Source organism: Phaethon aethereus (genome assembly GCF_964289735.1).
Source record: "Phaethon aethereus genome assembly, chromosome: 2".
In the NCBI taxonomy this organism is placed as follows: Eukaryota; Metazoa; Chordata; class Aves; order Phaethontiformes; family Phaethontidae; genus Phaethon; species Phaethon aethereus.
Genome location: NC_138582.1, coordinates 12,388,164 through 12,413,246, shown reverse-complemented (window position 1 = coordinate 12,413,246; position 25,083 = coordinate 12,388,164).

Genomic DNA, 25,083 nt, shown 5'->3' with positions numbered 1-25,083 from the left:
AAAGACTCTGGCTGAATGTCTTCACAGGAGACTATTAAGCAACTTTGGTGGTCAGAGGTTACATTCTGCCATGGATTAAAAATGGTTAAAAGACAGACAATGAACTAAAAATAAATAACCAATTTTTCAGAAGAAAAAAAGGTTAATAGTAAGTTGCCCGAGAGCTGAGCATTAAGAACTACCAGTCTGTTATGAAATATGTGTACAAATGACCTGGAGGAAGGATGAATTGGAGCATTAGCTGCACAGGAATTGCACAATTATTTTAGTTAATGAGAAGATTGGAAAAGCCTAGACATTTTCAAGACTGGAAACACCTTAAATCAGAAAAAATTAGTGGATAAACCATTAAACTGTGAATCAGGAGGTACTGGTTCCAGTGTGTAAGAGGAGAAAAACAGATGAATGTGTTTCAGTTAACATGGCCAATATGCATTTAGGTTTTTTTAAATTATTTGCACCAATCTGCTTGTTCTGAGGAAATTTATTTGGAAATATGTTTTAGTGTTAGAATGTAATTTCTGGTGTAATTCAGGGACTTATGCAGACAAGCAAATAGGCTGGTGATCAAAGTGCCTACCAAGTTCGTAGACATTCTGTCCCTCATGTGGATTTTCTTTTGTCTGTTTTCACAAAAAGATGAACAAGTCATCAGATGGGTTTTTTTTAATTAATATTTTGAATTGTACGTATAATGCTGGCTACAATATTTTTGAAAGAAACTTTTCACAATCTTGGTTTCATTATAGTACAAAGCTCATTATTGAAAATTCTCATCTTGCTCCATATTGGGACCAGTACTGTTTTATATCTTGATCAATGAAGAGAAATAGGAAAAATCCTAAAAAATAGGATCAAGTGCATCCTCAGCAAGTTTGCAGATGACACCAAGCTGAGTGGTGCAATTGACATGCCTGAGGGACAGGATGCCATCCAGAGGGACCTAGACAAGGTCGAAGCATGGGACAGTGTGAACCTCATGAGGTTCAACAAGGCCAAGTGCAGGGTCCTGCACCTGGGTCGGGGCAACCCCCAGTATCAGTGCAAGCTGGGGGATGAAGGGATTGAGAGCAGCCCTGTCAAGAAGGACTTGTGAGTATTGGGGTATGAAAAGCTAGACATGAGCCAGCAATGAGTACTTGCAGCCCAGAAGGCCAACTGTATCCTAGGCTGCACCCAAAGCAGTGTGGCCAGCAGGGCGAGGGAGGGGATTCTGCCCTTCTGTTGCACTCTGGTGAGACCCCACCTGGAGTCCTGCATCCAGCTCTGGAGCCCTCAGCACAGGAAAGATGTGGACCTGTTGGAGTGGGGCCAGAAGGCGGCCACAAAAATGATCGAGACATGGAACACCTCTCCTATACAGACAGGCTGAGAGAGTTGGGGTTGTTCAGCCTGGAGAGGAGAAGGCTCCAGGGAGACCTTACTGCAGCCTTCCAGTACCTAAAGGGAGCTTATAAGAAAGATGGGGACAGATTTTTCAATAGGGCATCTTGCAATAGGACAAGGGGTAATGGGTTTTAAACTAAAAGACAGTAGATTTAGGCTAGATATAAGGAAGAATTTTTTCACAGTGAGGATTCTGAAACACTGGCACAGGTTGCCCAGTGAGGTGGAAGATGCCCCATCCCTGGAAACATTCCAGATCAGGCTGGACAGGGTCTGAGAGTCCTGATCTAATTGAAGATGTCCCTGCTTCATGGTAGGGGTATTGGAATCGATGACTTGTAAAGGTCCCTTCCAACCCAAAGATTGTATGATTTTATGGTTTGGTAATTTGGGTACTAACAATATCTGCAATTTCAGAGACAAATAAGAGCTCATCTCTGGCGTATGTTCTAAAAAATTGAGACTACACTGGGATTTCAATAGGTCACTATATTCAAAAGTGTCAATTCAAAAATATATAGTGTCACTATATTCAAAAGCTTATTTGGGAATAAAGCCCAGTATAAGTTAAAGGAATATTTGGGAAGATCTACTTAACCTCAGAACAACCAGAGGATAGCTTTGGCCTTTGCAGAGCCGAGACCCTGCAAGCAGAAGCTGTTCACAAGCAGAAGTTTTAAAAAATATTAAAAACCTACAGTGGGAACAAAATGCTCTTATCTTCCTTTTGATTTTCAACTTCCCTGGTGTCCTCGTATATTTGTTCTTGTATCTTTCCTCCTCCTTTGCGCTTAAGCCTCATCACTTCAACCTCTTTCTCTCTCTCTCCTCCTAAGATGCAAAGACTCTGCTCCTGCCATGAGGTCTGTGATAGATGTATTGTTTTTGCCCATGTCAGGTCTAGATAGGTGAAGACACTTGCCTTCTCCTCCTCTAAGTATGAAATCATCTCTGTAGGAACAGTTGTCAAAACACAGGCTCACTACTCAAGTGGCTTCTCAGAGATTTTTTTCTCTTAATATGATTATTGAAAAGGAGCTACGCAAGCATTAAAAAAATTGCTATCTACTGTGGCTATTGCACAACTTGCTCTAAGCTTATCCTGTCATTAAGGACATATGTCCTCCTCTTACTTGGCCACCTTGCTGCTGGCCGTGCCTTACAAAGTTGTCAGGGGGCCTTATAGTTGTGGGGAGCAAAATAAGGTGATAATATCTTTTCTCGTCTCAGCCCAATAAATATTCAGAAAAAGACATGCCCTTATTTCTCTGTTTATTGGCTTGATTTGTTAAAGTAATAAAAATTTGGTTTAGCTTATTAAAAATAAAAAAGAAGCTTAAAAAGTATCATAAAAGATGAAACTTTCAACTTCTGTCCAGGTAAAATTGGAAACCGGAAAGGGCTGAAGAATCTGAGAGTGTCAACACAGTGGAGGAATTATTCTGGCAAACAGAAATCTGTGTACCCAATTCTTTCAGTGTGTTTATTTATTGCTGATATTCGTGTGCAGTGAAGTGGTTTCATAACACTGCTGCCTAGTCATTTTTCTTCCGGAATGTATGAATCAGAATGACTTTTGCTGAACCATTTAAATACGTGATTGTTATAACGTATTGCTAGGGGTCTGCATTGCAGCGCGATACTGTGAGCTTTATGGTATGTTACGGCATGTAGAAATAATATATGGTCTCTTTTTGCCCCAGTCTATTTGCTTTTGATGAAAATAATTAAAATACAGACGATCCAGTTGAAGTTATATCTACTTGGCAGATATAAGAGTCTTGTAGTAGCACTGAGATATTGGTAACTGACGACTTCAACATACTGTACTTGAACTAGTACACCAATGGTTTTGTTTTTCATTTTTTTTGTGTGGGACAACTAGTCACTTAACCAATCCACTACTTCTTCTGTTGATTGAGCAGTTTGATATGACTTTTCTTTTTATCAGTCTCCTTGAGCTGAGAAACAGTCTTGTTTGCAGTAAAAGAAGGATTGTAGTGACTAATTATCTGTCTTTGGAGTTGACAGCAACTCCTTCGTGCTAGGAAATGAGGTAGACAGAAACCCCTAGGGCATCCTACAGCACTTCTACAACTAGCCACATTAGAAGTTCTGCTTCCAAAAGATAGGACGTCAGCTCATCCCATAAGAATTTTATAAAAAGAAGACTTTGGTATCTTTTCAGAAGATGCTAAAAAAAAGATATTGAATGATGTAAAAAAATCCAGTTCTGAGAGTTATTTATATGGGTAATGCCTAGAACAGTCCTCAGCCTCCCAAACCTTTCCAGTCCCACATCAACTTCTTTCTGCACCTCTGTGCTTATAACCTCCTCTTTAGTTCAGTTTTCACCCACTTGTTCCAGACTTTCAACAAAACTCCACAAAATGATGGTAGGTGGGCAAGTGGTAAGCAACAGATACTTATTTCCTCTGTTTTCCTTTCCTGATTTTTTTCTTCATTGAGTTTAAATGCAGTAAATATCCCTCACTTTTACAGTAACATTATGGATAAGTAACCAAGCCATTGATGAGTTTGTCATCATGTTCCTCATTCCAGTCCAACTCTCACTCATCACTTCTGGATCTGTGAAGAATTTTTTTCATCTCTGTCCATACAGCAACAGCTTGTAATTGTAGTTTCTCATTTCCAATGGAAAGCTGTGTGTTCCCATGTGGAACATAATTATTCACTAAGATAAGAAAGCACCAGTCTCTGCCCTGAGGAATGCACAGTTTAAGTTAATGCTGGGGCTGGGATTACTGGTGATGAATGCTTGGGACTAGAGAAGGAAGCTGAAATAACAGTAAATAGCATGGATACTAGCACATAGGTTTGTATTTGCCCACCTCTTGTCATCTGGAAATGTTCCTGACTGGAGTTGCAGAAGAAATGGGAGTTGGTTGAGGGTGGAGGGTGTAGGGTTTGGGATTCATTGAGCTAGGGGAGATCTATGTTTAGGCAGAATGTAAGGAAGGGAAGGAAGCAGAACTTCTAATGTGGCTAGTTGTAGAAGTGCTGTAGGATGCCCTAGGGGTTTCTGTCTACCTCATTTCCTAGCACGAAGGAGTTGCTGTCAACTCCAAAGACAAATAATTAGTCACTACAATCCTTCTTTTACTGCAAACAAGACTGTTTCTCAGCTCAAGAAGACTGATAAAAAGAAAAGTCATATCAAACTGCTCAATCAACAGAAGTAGTGGATTGGTTAAGTGACTAGTTGTCCCACACAAAAAAAATGAAAAACAAAACCATTGGTGTACTAGTTCAAGTACAGTATGTTGAAGTCATCAGTTACCAAAGAAGGTAAGGAAGGGAATGTTTGGGTGGCATCACTGGGGAAACTTTGATACACATCAGATCACAGGTCTGCTTCACCCTGTTTCTAATTCCTTTACTACATGCAGGTGGAACTCTGGATAACCACCTTCTTCTTGTTTACACATACATCTGAGTGTTAAGAAAAAAATCCTGCTAAGCTCTTAGATTTAATGATACAATGGATTGGTTTTCCTGTAAGGTGATTGTGTATCGCAGATGAAGTATACATCTGTCCTAAAGACAGGCATAAAGCCCTCAGGGTAGGCACTGACAGCTAAAGGAGAGCCTAGAGCCTAGGCCTTCTGCTGACTTTCTGCATGGCGTAAATGTCAACATACGCAAAAAATCGTAGTCTTTGTTCTATTTCAGTTATGTTGCTTTTCTGTTTGGCTGAACACCTCTTGTTTGGGGTTTGTTTGTTTTCAAAACTGAGACTGAATTTTTTTCTTTTGGCATGCACAGCATTTTTTTTTTTTTTTATAAATCAAGAAGTCCTAAATTTTTCTTTAGGCTTGGTGTGGAATTGTCCCTCTGTGCCCATTTCTAAAGGACTTATTTTTCAGTTGCAACATTTGCCAAAGTAGAAAGAACAAATCTGAATACAGTCTACCCAGGAAAGCTGAAAACTGAGCTATATACTACAACATTCCTCTGAAACACTTACTGCTGACCACTACGAGATACAGAGTACCTCAGGTATGATCCAGTATGGCAACTGCTGTGTTCCTATAGAATTTTCAGATTGAAAGGATTCTTTGCCTATCTGTAGCCTTCAGGGATATATTTCCAGAGTGCAGTTGGACAAATACATACAAATGAGTTGACCCTCCCTTTCTTCTGTTAGTGGACCACTTTTGATTTCAGCATATATAAAGATTTATGGAACATCACAAAGACGTGCACAGGTTAATTGTAGATAGTGTCTTCAACAGGCTTTTCATGAGCTGCTTGTTTTGCCAGTCTATGAATGTCACCCTAATCACAGCATCTTGTTTCTGCTCTTTCACTCAGTGACCAGCAAGAGATTAACACAAATAAAAGGTAGGAAAATAATGAATAAGTGTGGAAAGAGTGTCCAGAGAAGGGCAATGAAGCTGGGGCGGGGTCTGGAGCACAAGTCTTATGAGGAGCGGCTGAGGGAACTGGGGTTGTTTAGTCTGGAGAAGAGGAGGCTGAGAGGAGACCTTATCGCTCTCTACAACTACCTGAAAGGGGGTTGTGGTGACGAGGGTGTTGGTCTCTTCTCCCAAGTAACTAGTGATAGGACGAGAGGAAATGGCCTCAAGTTGCGCCAGGGGAGGTTTAGATTGGATATTAGGAAAAATTTCTTCACCGAGAGAGTGGTCAGGCATTGGAACAGGCTGCCCAGGGAGGTGGTGGGGTCGTCATCTCTGGAAGTGTTCAAAAAACGTGTGGATGTGGCGCTTCAGGACATGGTTTAGGGGACACGGTGGCGCTGGATTAATGGTTGGACTTGATGATCTTGAAGGTACTTTCCAACCTAGTGATTCTGTGATTCTGTGAAAATATAAACATGAAAAATCTTAATTGATGCAAATACCTCTGAATATTTTAGGGCCGTAGGCACTAAGAGATGCATTTATTAACTGACTGAATTTGAATAAAGATTTGCAAGCAGCTGTTTTTCTTAGTGAATAGCTAGCTCATCCCTCTAACCTTTTGGGGAAAGAGGTGAAGCAGAACAAAGAACCTCCTGAAGCGAAGTTTTGTGACAGCTTTAGCTGATTTTAGGAAGCTTTTGAGCAGCACATATTGGCATCATGCAGTAAGAGGAAGCCAAACATATGCGCTTTGGAACATATGTCTCAGATGTGAAGAGAGTTGCTCTACACCATAAATCATATCCTGGCAGAAGTTGGAATGAAAGCTAGAAATAAACGTTTTCAGAAGGAAAAGAATAGTGCTTCATAAGTTAAAATTATGTATCAGTTGTTCAGTAGCCAAGTTAAAACTACTTAATGAGTGATGACTCTGTTTTTTACCTGTGATGTGCCTTAGGAAAGCTGGACTCTTACTGAAGTAATTTCTTTAATGGAAGAAAGATGGTGCTATTATAAAATGTGACAGAAAACAATGTCTTGGGGGGGCGGGGAGAAAGAGCCTGCAACCCAATTACTTGACTTTGCATAAGAAATTGCTGGCTCACATTATGAATTCATAAATATAAAGTTGCAGGGGGGCTACCTCATTAAATCAAATAAAAGCAGTGGGGGAAAAAAAGAAAAGCATTGAGAATCACTTTCCCTACTTCAGGCCCATGGGAAAAACAGAACCATGTGAGGTGGAACACATTCTGCATTTGAGTTTTTGCTTCCTTTCCGTGTGCGTTAATAATTTAAATAATTTTGAATGCATAAAGCCAAAATTTCAGTATTAGACAAAGCTGGCAAATAATTTATCAACTGCAGAATAAATAGTTGCCTTTAAATGAAAGGAATCTTTCTGCATTCTACAACAATAACGCAACAACTGGGGCTGATAGTAAAAATACCTGACTTCTTTAAGCCAGTTCTCTAGAATAATCCAATATTCTGATATTTACATTATTAATTTGTATGTTTTCACAATTCATTTTGATATAATTGACTGAAAACTACCTAGCTAGCTCTTTTCCTCCCTCTTTCTTGAGTCTTTCTTGACTGTTGTACTCATCTGCATCTCTGTTTTAATACATGTACATATATGCACACATGCAAGGACAAATGGCTGTATTCCCATTGCAATACACCTCTTACTTTCCTGGAATAACTTGTCTTATTTTATAACATTGGATTGTAAGCTCCTGCCTTACTGTGGATTACACTGTGTGACCCTTACTAACACTGGCGAATTGAACTCAATGAGACTACTTGTATTCAGTGAGACTGCTTAGCAACTTACTAACACTTAAGCATATGCACAAATCATCACAAGACTTAGCACAAAAAAAAAAAAACCAAAACATAAGAAAGGAAGAAAGAGGAAAAATGATGATGGATGTTTAAACATCAATCATGCATCTGCATAAATAATTTGTTGGGAGAAGGACCTGATCATCACCCATGGCTATAGCAGTTGAAATTTGCAAAGAATTTTTTCCTAACAGTAAAGTTAGGATTTTTAAATTATTATTTTTTTTCTTTCTGCCATGGATTTAATTGTGTTAGTAGCAGGTTGCTTGTGGAAGGGCAGGCTGAATGTTGCAGGAGAATGAAGACCTCTCCATCACTGAGCACTGCAGCAGTCCAGGCAGTAGCAGTCCAAGCCTACCCTTGTCCCTGTTTATCCCTGAACTGGAGAGTTAACCTCTTAGCATCTCCTTCCTGTATCCCAGTTTGTGGGCAGTTTTGTGCCTGACCTTTGTGTTGAGATTGTAAGAAGGATGGTCATTCCACTGATTTTTCTTCTGTTACTGCTTTTTGTGTGTGGTAAGTGCGGTGGTAAATACCTGCAGATATGAGTTTACATCCCCTAGCATCTGGGTTGAGGCCACCAAATCTGATCATCGTTACAAGTCATTGGGTTGCTTCTTCATCACTACCATAGACCAAAATCTTAATTTTCCTCTAAGGCAAGAGTGAGTTGCAGTTCAGTTTGGTTCTTTGCTGCCTCTACTACATGCATGGGAAAGGTGGAAGATGTAAATGACAGAAAGGCGAATGACTGAGTATAGATGATTTTTTGAAACTTTCAGCTATTAGTATGCTTTCAAACTTTCTATCAATGCTTCACATAAATGATTCCCTTTTTTTTAGCTGCAGTCACAAGAACAGGGCTGCTTTTGTGGTGCTTGCTGACTCCCATATAAAAACTCCAGGCATTTCTGTGGACTTGTATACCTCTTGTGTTTGTTCTCTCTAGAATGATGTTCTTACAACTGGGCAGTGGAGGATATCAAAGGGAGCTTAGGCCCAGTGTTATGTCAGGCTGGCAGCCAGTCATGTGATGCCAGCATTTCAGTGCCTGTGAGATGGGTGGCAAATTGCTGAACCTTTTCTGAAATGGCACTGGCAGAAGGACCAGACATGGCTACGTGTCTCTTCTAACAAAGCAGCAGGGCCTAAGGTGGACGAAACCCAAAGGCAGCGTTAAAGCCAGCTTGCTCATATTGCAATTTTCCACGAGCCTGGATGTTTTTCAGAGTAAGCTTCTTTCCAGACTAACAGCAGACAGGCAACAGGCTGCAGAAACTGTGGTGGAGAAAAAGAACAAAACATAGAAACAATGTCAGAGCAAGGCTGGAGTAGTGGCAGAATCTCAATCAATTGCTGGGTGGGGTTCAATGGCATTCTTCAGGGAATGCTTTAAAAGATATGTAGGTATATGCCTTCACTTCCTCATAAGCAGGTTCCTGTGAGGGATGGCTGAAGTTGCAGTAGCTACAAAAACGATGTATGAAATCCTGATTGTAGCTGGATGTTTCTGCAGTTGTTGGGTGCTGCTGCTGGTGATGCTGTGGAAGTGAGGTACAATACAGAAATTGGTCAACAGACACAAGAGAGACACATGAGCACCTCCAACAGTCAACATACAAGCCTGGCATCATAGTGCTTGTCCAAATGTTTCCTTCTGTTATCCTCTTTCTCAGACCATATTTATTTTCTATATACATTTCACTCTGCAGACATTCCCAAAATTTATATTCCTCCAAATCATTCTTTATTTGTTAATTATACTATCTTGCCATCTTGGGACTTCTACTTAACTTCTAGCAACATGAACTGTGTATTATGTTGATTCATTTGTAGTCTGGACATTGGAAGAATAACCATAAAGATTAACATAGCAAAATTGGAGTGACATCTACAGTAGATATCTATGGTGGTACAAAACCAGAGCCTAACTTTTTGCTCAAAAATACATAATTTACTCATTTATTGTTCGTCTTCTGTTAGTTATCTAGTGGTGAACCTATCAACACTTGTAAGGCAAATTTGGTGTGGTTAAAATATATAACTCTTTCCCCCTCCTTTAATATTATTTTATTTTAAATAATGAGATTCCAACTCATGCATGTTGTCTGATTCATACTTAAAATTTCAATACAAATAAAAATTAAAAAATAACCAAGGACATAATACCAAACTGAATTATGTGACAATATGTGAATCTTGGGCAAAGGAATGTCGTACATCCTTCAGAAATAATCACACTACTTGTGTCAACAACTGATGAGGATTTGCATGTGGTTTCTAAACAGTGGACCAAAGTAGCCTCTGTTTCCCAGAAGAATTTCCAAGCAGTTGAATATTCATAAGGAACTTGATTGTTCAGCTGAACAGATGTAGTGGTGTAGCTGCCTAAAAGCCAATGGCTTTATAGTCCATGCCACACAATGACGTTTACATTTTTGTGCTAATCTACACACACATGATTCCCTGAGGCTGTGGCATCTGAGTGCAGGTTTTGCTGAGTTTTAGGAAGGAAGTTCTAACTGTAGTTTTGTTTTGCTTTTCCATAATTACAAAACTTGTCAGAGACATGCAGTATAAAATAAATCTACCATGAAGACGGCCAGGAGTGCAAAAAGCCCTGTAGAAATATCTATAAAGATTGGAATTTAACAGTTGCACACAGGAGTTAGAAGAGCACATCAGGAGTTCACCACAGCAACACAAGATAACCAAGATACCATGTATGTAAATTAAGCCTTTTAATGATAAAAATAGAGTTCTCCATTAAAATGATGGTAAGATCTACAATGAAACATCCTTTTGGATTTGCCAGCCTGTGTGCAAAGGAAGAGACATTTGCTTATAACAAAACCAAGACATCCTCTCAACAAACCTGTTTTATTCCTCCTGAGACAGTTTACTGATGTATCAATGGAGGTGTCACCTCAGAGCTGAGAATAAACTGGGAGGTTTATAGAACAACTTATTTAGAGCAATATGTTAATAATACTCTGCTATATTCTCAGAATATTTCCACAGAACAGCTTTAAGCGCACTAAGATCAAATGAATTTGAATAAATGTTGAGAATGCTACCCTTCAAAACTCCTATTGTTAATTTGGCAGTTGTTCTAGATCAACTCGAATCATATGCAATTAAATTAAGCATATTCATCTGCACAAAATGAACAGGTAACCTCAGTCCTGAACTAAGACTTAACTCGATCCTCCTAAAATGCCAAGAGTTTTCAGGGGTATTCTGATGCTCTGACTTTTTAACTGCTACAGAACTTCAGCATGGGAATACACAGACTACTATGCCAATCAGTTTATTTTTTAAATGGAGACAAAATACAACAGGCAGTGGAAGGGATATTTTTGATGTGACCAGACAGACGTCTAGTCCACACCATCAGTAGCACTGGGATTTCTGAACTGTGCCTCAGCTGCAGATGCTATGCTGATTATTTTCCTACAGCTAAAGGAAAATATATTTGAAGAATTTTTCTTTTCTCTATCTAATGGCAAATGAGAAAATAACCACAATAATTTTGTAATTATTGTAGTAAAACTTCAAAAGACACTAAAGCGCAGTATCTTAGACTAACATTCTAAGTGTTTGGGTAATATAATAGTAAATAGTAACTTAGAGTCATGTTACATAACTAAGTATAAAATGGCTGAGCAATGAATTTTTTGTGTGAATGTCTTTCAACAATGCAAAAGCGATAGGAGATTAGAAAACACTAAATATATTTACATCACATAGAGGGAAGAGTCTGGGAAAGATGATGAAAAGTAAGTTCATTAAATCTAACAACAGTATTAAGACAGTTTTGTGGTAATGTTCATGGAGAGTTTAAAGCTGCATTTAGAGAATGAAAATGTAATAAGAATGAGTCAGCATGGGTTTGGGAAGAAGAAATTATGACAAACAATTCTGATTACATTTTTTAATAGAATAATGATTGGCTTACATAGAAGGAAACCTGGTAGACACTTTATAGATGGATTTTCAGGAAAGCTTTCAACAAGGTTTCACATGATGGATTACTGCATAAAGCCTTCTAAATATGGATTAGGTGATGAATGCTTAAGATGGCTAAGGAATTGCTTAGGAGATAAAAATGGAGGAATTAAAAGTGCATTTTGTTCACCAGATCTTTCATGGGAGTCCTTCTAGTGGCTTCAGCGGGGACTTGTATCAGGACTGTCACGTGAAGCGGAGGCACGCACAACCCTTCACGCACGGCTGTGTGCCTTCATAGTGATAATTTAGACGGTGCTATAATACAGGAGAGACACATTTTCAAATAGCTGACATGGGCTGTTTTAACACCACGTGGTGGATTATAATTCAGGGGCTCTGAAGCAGATCTGGATACACTGGTACTTCCACATTGTGCAGGGCAGTCCTGTGCAGAGGTGCCAGTGTGGATCTCCAGAGGGGTTCATAGCCCCAGTGCGGTGTGACGCACAGGCTACTGAGCCCGTGAGCTCAGTGGACAACCACAGTGGTAGAGCTGTACTGTCTTAGGCTCTGGACTTACCTGGTGGTCAGCTAATTTGTATGTCATGTGTGTCCCCAGCATGCTGCATCTTCTTTTGCAGAGTTGCCTTGCTGGGTGAGCTGGGTGGTCTCAGGAGGAGAATTTGCAGGTTAACAGGCCAGATCCATGTCAGGTCTCACATGATGGCACCTTTCAATGCAACAGCACTGTTTTTTATCAGTTCTTGCCACGAGTGCACAGAGAGGGAATGAACTAATACGGCAGAACCAGGAATCTGAATCTGTTATAAATGGGCAATTCACATAGGGGTTGTAGGACTGTATTTTAAAAAATTTGTATTGCTCTCCATTTGAAGCTTAGGCCAGCAGGCTGTATCTCTGCTTCTTCAGTTAGATCTCTCTGGGAAAAGTGTTCTACCTTGAGTTTTGGTCTGGCATGCAAAAGAAAGATGAACACTTTAAAACATTATATCTAAAGTTCATCAGAACAGATCATTACCTTCCAATACAACTAAGGGAACTAATTTATAGAGAACAGAAACAATTAGCCCCACAGGTCCACTGCAGTGTTGGGAATAGAATAAATGTCTTATAAAGCTTGATACAATGCCCCATTCACTACTCTAATTAGAAAATTGTATCAGTTTAAGAATGATGACTGATATAGGCCTGAAGATGGTAATAGAAGTATACACATTTGGCATATAGCCCCATCTCCAGGATGCAACTGAGCTTGTGAGAACTGGTGTGACTTTGATTTGTAAAAACAAATTTAAGTGATGGCACAATGTATTTGAGCTGACTAAGAACTGATGCAAATCTTGAAGTTCTGAAGAGAACTGAAAGAAATAAATTAAATTATCACTCTAATCTCTTCCATAGTTCTTACACAGACATAGGAAGAAACTCTCTTTATGTTATCTATGTGAAATATTTCACATTTAGGACAAGGCGTTTTGGAAATCTGAAATCCAGCATTTCCTAAAATATAAAGCAAGGACTGGTGAGAACAGAGGTTGGGTGGGGAATGGACAGGTACACACCACAAGAGTTCAGGAAGATTTAAGGAGAAATTTGTCCAGAACATCAAAATACACTAATTTAGATCCAAAGTAGTAGGGAATGGGAACAAGTAAGGCTATCTGCAGAGAAAACAACCTAGGAAATATTGACATCACATGATAATGCAGTGTCACTGTATTTCCTTCTTGTAACAACAGTGGCAACACTGCACATACAGAGTTCAGTTTGCTGTTGGGTTTTTTTTTGGAGAACAGAGTCAGTTTGATTTAAAGAGCAAAGAATTGAGTCTGTAAATACAAAGCTTGAGATTTTACATCCTCATAGAAGACTCAGCTGTTTAATATATAGATACATTAATAAATAATATATAGTTATATGTTAATATATGATATATAGATATATTAATATATAATATAAAATATATTAATATATAGATATATTAATATATAATGCATAGATATATAATATATACTATATAGATCCAAACCCCACAAATACATAACATAAATAACATAAATCTTGCTTTGACTTAGACTGTACATCTTTTCAGGTATTGATAATGATAGAAAGATGCCTTTCAAATGGAGGAACAAGATTACACCAACTTCATTCCAATGATTTCCAAGCTGGTCATGAGTTTAAGAAAAATATTTTAACTGTAAGAATGGTCCAGTACTGGATGAGGTGACCAGAGAGCTTGTGTAAACTTCATCCTTGGAGATTTTCAAAACTAATAGGGCCAAGGCCCCGAGCAACCTGATCTAGCTTTCAAGGTAGTCCTGCTTTGATAAAGAGGTCTCTTCCAACATTAACCTTTCTGTGATTCTGTGACACCAGGATTATTTTTTTTAAAGATATCAGCATCTTTGATTCAGTTAAGAAGAAAACAAGGTTTATAAACATTTTTAGGGTAATTTTGACTGACAAATTTGCTCAGGCTTGTACATTTTAAAAGTATTTTGAGGTTTTTCATGGGTTTGGGGGGAGAGTAACCATCTTTAGGCTTTCTTTTAGTTTGACGTTGAAGGGTTATGGGTTATAATATGATCAGTAAATAGTCAAACCTACCTTTTAAAGCTTTGAGCTAATTGAATGCTTGCTTTCCATTTGATGACTTTCAGTGGAATGATTGTAATGCCATTGACAGTAGTGAAACTCTGAGCTGAGCCACAGACAATGCTACCCCCAGTAAAAAACTGGTGGTGGTGTGAATGTGAGAGCCGAATAATGAACTAGCAATGAAAACATAATAGCCCATGGCCAATGGTATGCCGCTCACAATATATTCCTCTGCAATGGGTAAGGCTGTACATATTTCAGTTTCTACTTTAAAATGCCCATTCTCTATTTTCCCATCTTCCTCGTCCTCAAAAACCTTACCGAATAATCTCAAAATATTTTTTGAATACTTGCATCAATTTAAAGGAAATGAACACTGAGCATCAAATAGCAAAAATGAAGTTTTTCAAGTCAAATGGCTATAGAATTATCTATAAGGGTCCAATGTTTGAATCCCCACAGACATGAACTTTAACAGAATCTCTTGCCAAATTGCAGTTGGGATGAAAGTTTTAAATTATATTCAAATTTCACCAGCTAGCAATAAATATAGTGCAACACTGTATGTTGACCTTGCAAAGGCATCTGATAGAACAGATTGTAGTCAGCTGTAGGTATTTACTTGAAAACTGTAGCAAACTAGATGTAGAAGAGGCAATGTTATAATATATACTCCCCTCTCTAGATTTTGAACAGATTGAAAAGGAATACAGCCAACATTCAAATGTTTCTTTATTGTCAAGCATATTAAAAGCCCAGGGTAAAAAGTTGCATTTTTACTCCTGATTGTGTACATAAATAGTATTATTCTCCATCCAAATGTGCAATATGGAATCTTGGCTGTATCAGTCATTTTGAAATAATTGCTTTAATTTGGGGCTATGTGTGAAAGTGAACAAAGGTTGGTGTCATCTCCTAGCAGTCACTTTTTCAACAATTTCCTTTTTTCCAGCTTGACAAATAACAAATGCTTGCTGGTAACTTTAAATTTAAAATTCATTGCCAACCAGCTGATAAGAAACATACCAAATATTGGATTTCGCTATATAAATAAGCATATCCAGAAGAACAAAGAAGATTCCGATGACTTTCATTTGTTGTACTGCCTTGGTTATCAAATTTACCACTAATCAAAACTTTCATTTCTATCATGTCCCTGACAGCTTTATGTATCATATTTATTTATCATACATCTCTGTTTATCAAAGTTCTGTTTATAACATCTCTCATGCGGAGGAATGATACTCTGCATACACAAATGCAGCTGGTATTTGAGATTTTGACTTGCAGTCATGTGTTTTTTAAGCCAAGATTTAAAGGATAAATGAAAATTGCCATTTTCCGTGAACATGAGAACAAAATTCCTTTGCTTACTCTGAGAGATTATGAGCAACGATGGAAGAGATTGTAATGCTACGTGCTTAGAAATCCCATTTGGTGAGTGCTAGAGAGCTAAGAAGCTAACAAAGAAGTTTGATTGCCCACACAGAATAGATGCTCAGTTTGGAAACAAAATTTGGGACTTCATTTTTAGAACCACTCAGTGTCATAGGACTAACTGCATTTTTGTCATCTTTATCTCTTCCCTTTTATCTCTCTGGCTCTCATGTCTTGTGCTTTCATACATCTCAGGGCACTCTCCTCAATCCTTGCCCAGTCTCAGATGTGTCTGACAGGAGAGTATCCACCGTAGTCACCAACAAGGAGTGGCTGGGTTTGGATTCCTGTGGATTTACGGGAAATGACCTATTAGGGCCTTCATAAAAAGAGTTTAGCTTTAGCAATAGAAACAAGACAACTAAGGGAAAAGCATTTGAAAGTCAAAATTGGTACACAGGTTTGTCTTGCCTTGGTTTACTTCAAGCAGGCCAACTGAAAGCCTCATTGTGTAAGATAAGGTTTTAATTCTCACTTTGTGTCTCCAAACTCTATGTGCCCGCCTGCAGCAGTATGCCCTTTCAGTCTTGTCAGGTCTTTGATTCTCCCTCTTCCTCTGCACCATCACATCTGAATGTACAAACACAGACAAGAACTGAGTTGTTCTGAGAAAAAGAAGCCTGTCATCTGCTTGGGATCTCTGTTCACTCCACACCACATGACTCTACGCTCCACAGAGTAGAACAAACCTCACAGTTTCCACCAAAACCAGCTTTAAGTAGAGAAAGCAGCAGGGTACACATAGCGAGACCATCAGAAGGCAGCAATGAGATACTACTGGCCAGTGGGATATGCAGTGGGAAATTTATATAGAAAGATGAAAATTTTAGTTATTAAACAGTTCAGTCATCTTTCTAATGTATTGGATTGAAACAACCATTCCTTAATGGCATGACTCATTTTCCATCTGTCCTCTACACTGGGACTTGCACTTTGGAGTGAAAGTTAGATACCTGAAGGCAGTGAAAATAAATGAGAAAAAACCACCTTGTTTCTTTGGCCACTTCGAAAATGTGCCAGTAAGTTAATTAAAATTAAGAAAAAGGAGATGTTTAGAATTTATGTTTTAAATAGAGTTAAAACATTTGCAACTATCATCCTTGCTCAAAAACTGGAAGTTCTAAACTTAAACAGGGATGGTCTAGAAAGCTCAAAATAAGAAGTGTCTGACAGGACTGGCTGTTCTTTTTCAGAATCAGAGGGTTACTTAGATTTCTCATCTCTCTTAGGTAAAATCTCCAGTTATAAACAATAAGTGCCTGGTACTTGAACTGTCAGATGTCTCTAATATCTGCAAACAAGCCCTGCTTACAGAGCTTGGCAAGCCTGCATTTCAAACACAAATTTGATTGTGAAGATGACAAGAGGACCTTGTGGAGGAATTCAGGATGTTCTTACGTGAGAAGGAAGCTGGATGGCAGGCAGTATGACATTGATAGCACGAGGACTGAGCCATCGCGCAGGAAGTCAGCGAGGACATTCCCACTCTTGCAGACAAGACAGTGAGGTATTTAGTGCTGACACGCATCCAAGCCTCATTTCTTACATCTCCTCCAAAAGTTTCTCTTTAGTAATGCCGTATTCTCAGAAAGGTGTCCAGGGTTTTGTCCTTTTGCAGAGACTAACTCTTGCGCTGCCCGCAAGGGGTATCCAGTCTGAGGAAAGAGCAGTAGCTTCTACTTGTATAACACATTTTTAGTAGAATTTCTGCAGTGATGAAATATTTACATAATTACAACTGAAAGCAATAGCAGATGTCTCATAGCTTTTATGCAGAGATGGATCAGAGTCAATATTAAATTTTAGTGATTCTTGACCAGCCCTGAACATAAGCTGAAAAAGAGTATTCTAGTGAACAGGCATTTATTGCTGCTTAGAGTAGGTTCCTCAGGCAACTTATACTAATAGGGCTGATACTGAACCAGAGCGCCTTATTTTCATATACTGTTTTGTAGAATTACAGTTCCTGGAAGACCTAGTTATATAACCTGGGAGTCCCACTTCTCTAGTGGAATGTGATGTGGCTGGAGCCTAAAATATGGCATAATAATTTCAGCTGTGGAAATCGCATTTGCTTGCTTCATTCTTTTAAACTCTTTTGGTCACTGGTTTCCATGTATTAATGGATATTACCCATTTTAGTAGGCGACTGTATATATTTAATTTTCCTTCTCCGGGTTTAAGCTGGTAGCTGTTTTACCCTAAATTAGCCCATGAACATGCCTTTTCCAAATTTATTCTCAAAGGCAATTTTCCAGAAATTTTCTTTGTTTGTTAAGAATGATCACTAATAATCAAAGTCTTTTTTTCATTCTTAAAGGTGTCTTGAATTCATAATAATTTCTTAGGACAAGAGAAATCTCTTTTCTTTGTCTAGTTTTTCTGTTATACGCGATAATTGCTGATCAAACAAAAATTTAAAGGAGCCCTCATTTGCAACAAACTCTTTAGCTTTGTAGAGCTTCTCTTTTTTTGTTACTTTATTTCATCCTTTTCTGCTCATTCTAGATGCTGTAAAACCATAGCAAACAAATTACAGCTTATAATGAACTTCTCTTGCATGATAATTATGTTTTACGAATAAGCAAAGCACTGATGGGCTGATCTGCTGCAGAGGATAGTAAAAATCAGAGAGTGAGAAGCTCTTGCTACTCTTTGATCTAACTTTTATGGTATGTGCATTCACTTAACAGGTCCTTGAACTAAGAATCTAGATTTATTCTAAATCAGATGCTATTTTATTTTACTCAGCCTTATACAACTATTATATAAAACAGTACAGATAAACTTGGAAGAAACGGGCAAATGCAAAACAGGGGAAGAAACAGCACCCAAAGAGTAGTGATGAGTTGTCATTTTCCAGCTGTAATTTTCCTGAGAACAACTACATTGATATCTTTCCAGAGGCCAGTGATGTTTAGTATTTTCATAACAGTTTGTTTGACAGAATTAAAAACATGCTATTAAAATTACATGAGATTTGGACCTGGTAAAGGAAATTAAGGACCAGGGCAGAATTCAAACTAATCTTGAAAAACTGGAGGAATGGTCTCCAAAACAGGAGGAAATTCAACAGGCTCAAGTGAAAGACATTGAACTTAGGCAGGGAGAATGAACTGCACAAGCACAAAGCAGGCAGCAATGTACTAGGTAGCAATTCATCAAATAAGGCTCAGCAATTCATCAAATAAGGCCCTGGGGGCAAAAAGGGGGTAGAATAAGGTGAGTACATGTAACAATGTCATGTTATTGTAAACAAGGTGAGCACGATGCTGAAATGTATAATCGATCTTTTTGCACTTTCCATGTTGATAAGATGGAATGGTGTGTCCAGCTTTGGACACTGTGCCTCAAGAAAGGTATGGACCAATTTAAAAGAAGATAGCAATGAGAACAGGCAGAGATCTAGAAAACATGAGCTAAGAGAAAATAATTAAATAAATGGAGAAAATTAAAGAGAAAATAGAGAACAGAAGAAACGGGTCTTAGAAAATACAAGAATACTGCAAACAGGGAGAAAAATATCCATTTTCCATGTCCAGAATGGATGGACAAGAAGTGTTGGCTTAAAATAAAAATTGGGAAAATCTTTCCAATAGTAAAAACAGCCACTGGGACAGGTGGAATGAAAATCTCCACTGTTGGAAATCTTAGTGGACAATACAGGAAAACATCTGGCAGGGATAGGTGTGTACAGACAGGCTACTCTGCTGTGGAGCAAGGGATGGCCCAGACTGCCTTCTGAGTCCCTCCTTGCTGCAATTTCCCGTGATTTTGTGAAAAGGCAGGAGCTGGAATAGGTGTGCCATTGTGAGGAGGAACTGTGAATTTGCTATGAGATCAAGGGCATAGTCTATTCAGAATTGTATGGTGCAGGATTTTACACTACTTCCATTTGAAAATGGTATAAAATACAGCCATGCAGCTACTAACATGTCTCAAGAGCTTCCCATTGGGATGACTCTTGAGTGTTTTATGAACTAAGAGAAAACACTATGAGGGCAGCAGTGACTGACTCTTGAGCTGACAGTGCCACCTCTGGAGCTGTGACAAACTGCTCTGAATGGTGACAGCCTAAAAGGAAACACGGACAGACCCAAGGCTTTGCCAAGCTTATCAGGGGAAAGAGACCACTTTGTAGATGTGACAGCTTTTAGTCAAGGAATACATGTTACCTGAGTTCCTACCAAAACCTGCATCACCTTGGATACAGTTTATAGATTACTCTCACATTGCCAACTGAGCCTAAGTCACCTATTAAGCCTGAGTCTGGGCTGCTGTTAGCTGCGGGTTTGGTGGCTGGTTTGTGCTAGCTTTTTTGCAAGAAGGGCTCTGAACTGTTTGCCAGCAGTTCACTTTTTTCCCAAACTCCGAAGAATCTAGGTGACATGCGTGCTCTGGTCATGCTGGAAGGTCTGAGAAACCACATGTGAATGAAGATCAAAGGGGAATGTGTCTGCTATAGGATAGAAGTGCAAAAGCCTGGAAAAAGCTTGCACTTAAATGGAAAGGCTCAAAGAACAGCAAAGGAAGAACAGCATCCTGCATAATATTGTTTCAGTAACCCTTGCCTTTGTGCATTATTTCCCCATCCAGCACAGATACCATAGTGTACAAAGGCTCTCATCAAACAAACCTTTCCAGATGATCATATCCAGAAGTGCCCTATCTGTTTCTGGACTTGATGGGCAACTGCTGAATTAGCTGAGCAATCTAGAGGCAGCCAAAAAACATCTCAGCTGTTGCTGTGCTGCATTCCCCAGCAATGCAACATTTTCCACTGCTACTGGAAGAGGCAGTCTCGATCTCCCATTTGTAAAACTCAGCCTTGAGGAGTTGGTTTGGAAAGCAACCTTCATGGCACTAAATTGATCTGACCAGGGATTGTGCTGTGTAAGTCCAAGCAGCATGGCAATGGATCACCTCCATATGCTCAGGCTTGCTCCCTTTATCCCCCAAACATGATGCCTGTGTCCAAATTGCCTACTGGAAACAATCCTTGGCTTCTGATATCTCTGAGCTCTGTCTGGGTGTTGTCTGGGCAGTACTACTTGGTATGGGCCAAAAGTATGCAAGAGGCCCTGCTAACAGTTAAAACAGAACAGATGATTGTGGACTATTGCTAGTGTCTGTGCCTTGGCCCGGTTTTATTTACTTGTATTGATGTAGCCTAAGAGAAGCTTTGCTAATGACTGTTAGGTACAATACAGTAGGTCTGATTAAACCCATGTGGGAGTTGTTTTCAATGGACTAGAGATGCTGCATGCATAGGTCAACATATGTGGCTTCCAGAAGACAGCTGCTCTGTGAACCAGACCATCAGATATGGGATGACCAGATATTGAGTAATCACTTCGCTATTTGCTTTTTGTGAGAAGAACTTTTGCAGGTAAGTTTTCAGCCACATCACATCTCTGACCAAGCTCTTGGTGTGGCTCTATGAGTTTCTGTGTCTACATAGGGCAGGCACCTGGACAGCATGACAGGAGCAAGTGGGGGATGACCCCTTCCAGTGGAAACACTGATTTTGATCAGTTTAAGGAAATCATGATATGTCAGTCTCAGAAAGCTGTGTCCTATTATCTCCCCTGAAGATCTACCTGTTGCCCTGCCTCCTGTAAGAGACCAGCCAGCTGATATCCTTGCATATATTCATTTTTTAAAATCTCTAAGCATGAAAGCAATGAGACTCTTCAGTCGAATGAAGTTAGGTGTATACTTAAATACATGCCTAATTAATAACATTTTATTTGGAAACATATTTCCAAATAATATTTTATTTGGAAACTGTGTTAATATGCATATTTCATCTGTAATTATAAAAATTAAAAGTGGAAATACCATAACCAGTATTCTAACATCAATTTATACTATGTCTTAGTTTTTAATTAATTTTTGGATTTCTCTTTTAAAGTACCAACTCCTAAGATTGTTGAGGCCTTCTATTTGTCAGTAGAGGGCTTAGTAAACTTGTGTGTCCATTTTAGTAATATAAGTAATCAAAAAAAGTAATACGCAACTAAAATAAAAGCTAGCCAGTTAATTAATGAGGAAAAAGTTGCAATCCTCAGCTTCCAATCTGTAGTGGGCATGCTAGCTTTTTTCCACTACATATTTGCCCATACTGCACTTTGTGGCTTAGGTAGGCATAATAATAGATATTGCTAAAAGCAGCATGTGTGGTGTTTTTTATTCTTTTAACTGTGTGCATTTCTCAAAAATATCAGGTTACTATTTTGACATGTCACAAACCTGCTTCCTTTTATTCTGCTTTTAAATCAATGTCTGCTCTGAAACCAATTTAGTCAATAGAATTTTATTGCCTTCCAGGGAATTTGTGTTGTGTCCTGAAAGTTAAAATACAGTACAATGCCTTTAAATAACAAAGAGAAAGAGGTTGTTTTGTGGCTTTGCATTTCTTCCAGGTCTTCTAGTATACTGGTCTCCTTCATCTTTCAATACTGTAAAACATGGCATGTGGGAAGAAGAAAAGGACAAAGGTAGTAAACATTTGTTGAAACAGTACAAAAAATGTTAATAATGCTCATTAATAGATTTTAAATAAAAAGAAATAGATTTTGGTTTTCCTCAAGAAAGAAGCCAAGTGCAGAATCCTGTAAAGTTCAGTAAATGTTACAGTGTTTAAACCCAAACATAAAAATACAGAGAAGGAAGAAACTTTATAGTGTCAGTAAGTCTTCTGGTGTGTCACAAGGTGAACTAAAAGAGATTTTTTTTAATATTCAATTTTGAATGATCTTCATGAAACTCAAGCTATAGTGGTAAATTCATACTGCCAGCAAGTCTGTCACCATAGCACACACAGTATCTTCCACAATTTCATGGTGATAACAGGATGTTTAGGCTTTCCACAGATGTGTCCCAACCACAAATCCCCACTGCCATTGGTACAGGTAGCTTGTGGTACAGAGGCATCCAATGAGCAGTAGTGGGTCAGGGCTCTACAGAGGATCTAGATTCACCTGTACAGGAAGATGACCCTGTCTCTGAAGCATTAATAATCTAATCCAACCATAACAAGGCCTAAGATGGCCTTGGCGTCACTCTCAGAGTCTTGATGGACCTATCATCAAATGGGTGCAGAGCTAAAAAATAACCCTGTTCCTCTGAGTCATAGATGAGGCACGACTTCATTCAGCAATATATTTTGCCATTTCCCTGGCTGAATATAGCAGTACTTTGGATTTCATTTTCAGGACTGGTGAACCTCGCAGTTTTCATGAGCACACATATCTAGTGAGAAATACAGAGCTGAAGTGCCCTATAACTTAATAATATCTTGAGATGATGGGAGTATTGTATGACACAGGCTGACAAGAGACACTAAACTGAAAACCGTATGTCTGACACTCCGTTTTCCTTGGAGATTTGCAACTTGTACACGGTCTATGATCATGCACTGCTGAGAAATTTCTTGGCATTGCTGATGTATCATTGGAAGGCAGGGGCAAAATGCCATTCTTTAGTTTTGCTGTTTTTCCCCTGTTAGAACCATGTTTACTTTCTTCTCAGAAAGTAAGTAAAGGACCTTATTCATTTGCTTTTGTATTGATAATAAATTGATAAATAATAAAACAAATGTTATTAGCATAGCATATTAAAACTTGCACCACGTGCGAGGTTTTCAGTATTCCTCTGGTGGTCTGAGAAGGGAGAGTTGGTGGGTACCATCTGAGACATGAGTTTAAGTACTGATGAGCACAACTGACAGTGGCCTTAGCAAACCAAGACCCTACTTGCTGTCAAGATTTTTTTAAATTGCACAGAGAGGAAGTCTTCCGAGGTATGCTGAGATGATAAGTGGTTTGGGACATATTCATGAAGATGTCTTCTTAGCAATGAGGGCCAGCATAGGATTTTCTAATAAACAAATGCCCTGGTTTCAAAACTGGCGTGTGGGTAGTGAAGCTGACTGGAAACAGAGATTATCCAAACATGTTGCTTCAAGCGAATGGTTACGTCTTTCGGGAAGGAGACTGCTCATGCCCTCTGAAGCTATTCAGCAGTGAAAGAGGTTCCAGTGATAGCAATTGTGGCAAACAAAATGGTCATTGTGGATAGCCTGTACCTCATGCAGAGGCTGTGGTGAGGGACAGGGATGAGCCAGCCACCTTTCATAGAGGACAGAAGAAAATTCTTAGGAGCCTGCCATTTGGTGAGGCAGTGAACTGCTGAAAGCAAGACCCTACAATGGGTTAGGGAAGGAGCAAGCTCAAACTTTCCTATTTAGGTTGCATTGGATTTCATTGCTTTGAGTTTTCTTGGTTTAAAAAGATATTTTTCTAGCTTTTATTATATAATACCTAGCAATTTTTAGTTGGATGAAACCTATTAGGGAGAGAAAAGTGTGTGTTTGCATTTTAAAGCCTCCTGATCTCTTTTGGGATCTCAATATAAGGGACAGGTTTAAGTTTATTCATGTCATTGCTGTCACTGACTTGGGCTCTTGTCACACAGATGTATTGAACACAGACATCATGAAAAATGAAAGTCAGTGGGCAAAGTGACAAAGATCCCTGAAACCAAGTAATGTACAAGAGAAGTGGGGAGGGTAGAGGTGCTGCTGTGGAGGGATGAAAAGATAAGTTCATATAGCAAAGCCATAAGCCAGGATAAGTAATCTTTTTGATAGTGCCCTAAGTTTCTTTGAAGTGGGAAAGAATTGTATCCATCAAGACTAGTGAATAGTGGTGGATCAGATCAGAAGTGGAGAGCTTAAATATCATGTAAGTGAGATAGGGGGATGTCAGGACAGTGGAGATCTGGAAAAGATTTCCCAGGGAGGTTATGGGGTCTCTGCCACCCAGAACAAATTAGGAAAACATCTGTAAGGAATAAAATAGATATATTTGATCCTGATTAAGTATTGGGTAGAGCGGGGCAGACTACTTAACCTCTTGCAGCTCTGATTTGTTGACTGCAGCACAGGAGGATAAGAGCTTGGATGGAAAGATGGGACAATGTGGATAGTAAAGAGCTGAAACTTAGAGACTTTCTGCAGTACGAAATCTCAGTTACGGCTGGCATGTTAATCATGCTGAGACCAGAACACTGTTCTGAGCTCCAGCAAGGATGAGATATTGGGAGATTCTGGGTGCTGGAGGGTAGAGACCTAGGCTGCGGTTTGTCCAGGTTTAAATTAGAGAAGAATTCAAATTGTAACCAATAGAATCAGAAAGATAGGAGAAGATGGCAAGATGCAGCAATAGCTAGAGAGAAACAGAAATTCTGTGATTCTAAGAGGGCAGAGAGAATAGGAAAAAGATGAAGAGCGGTAATCAGGGTGTTCTCAAAGGGAAAATATCAAGAACTGCAGGAGTGGGCATGGCGGTAAGAAGAGGGTATAGAAGAGTGACTATAGGGAAGTGAAGATAACCAAATTCTCTGTCCTTAATAGGAGAAGAAGAAAGAAGAAGGATGGCAGAGTAAA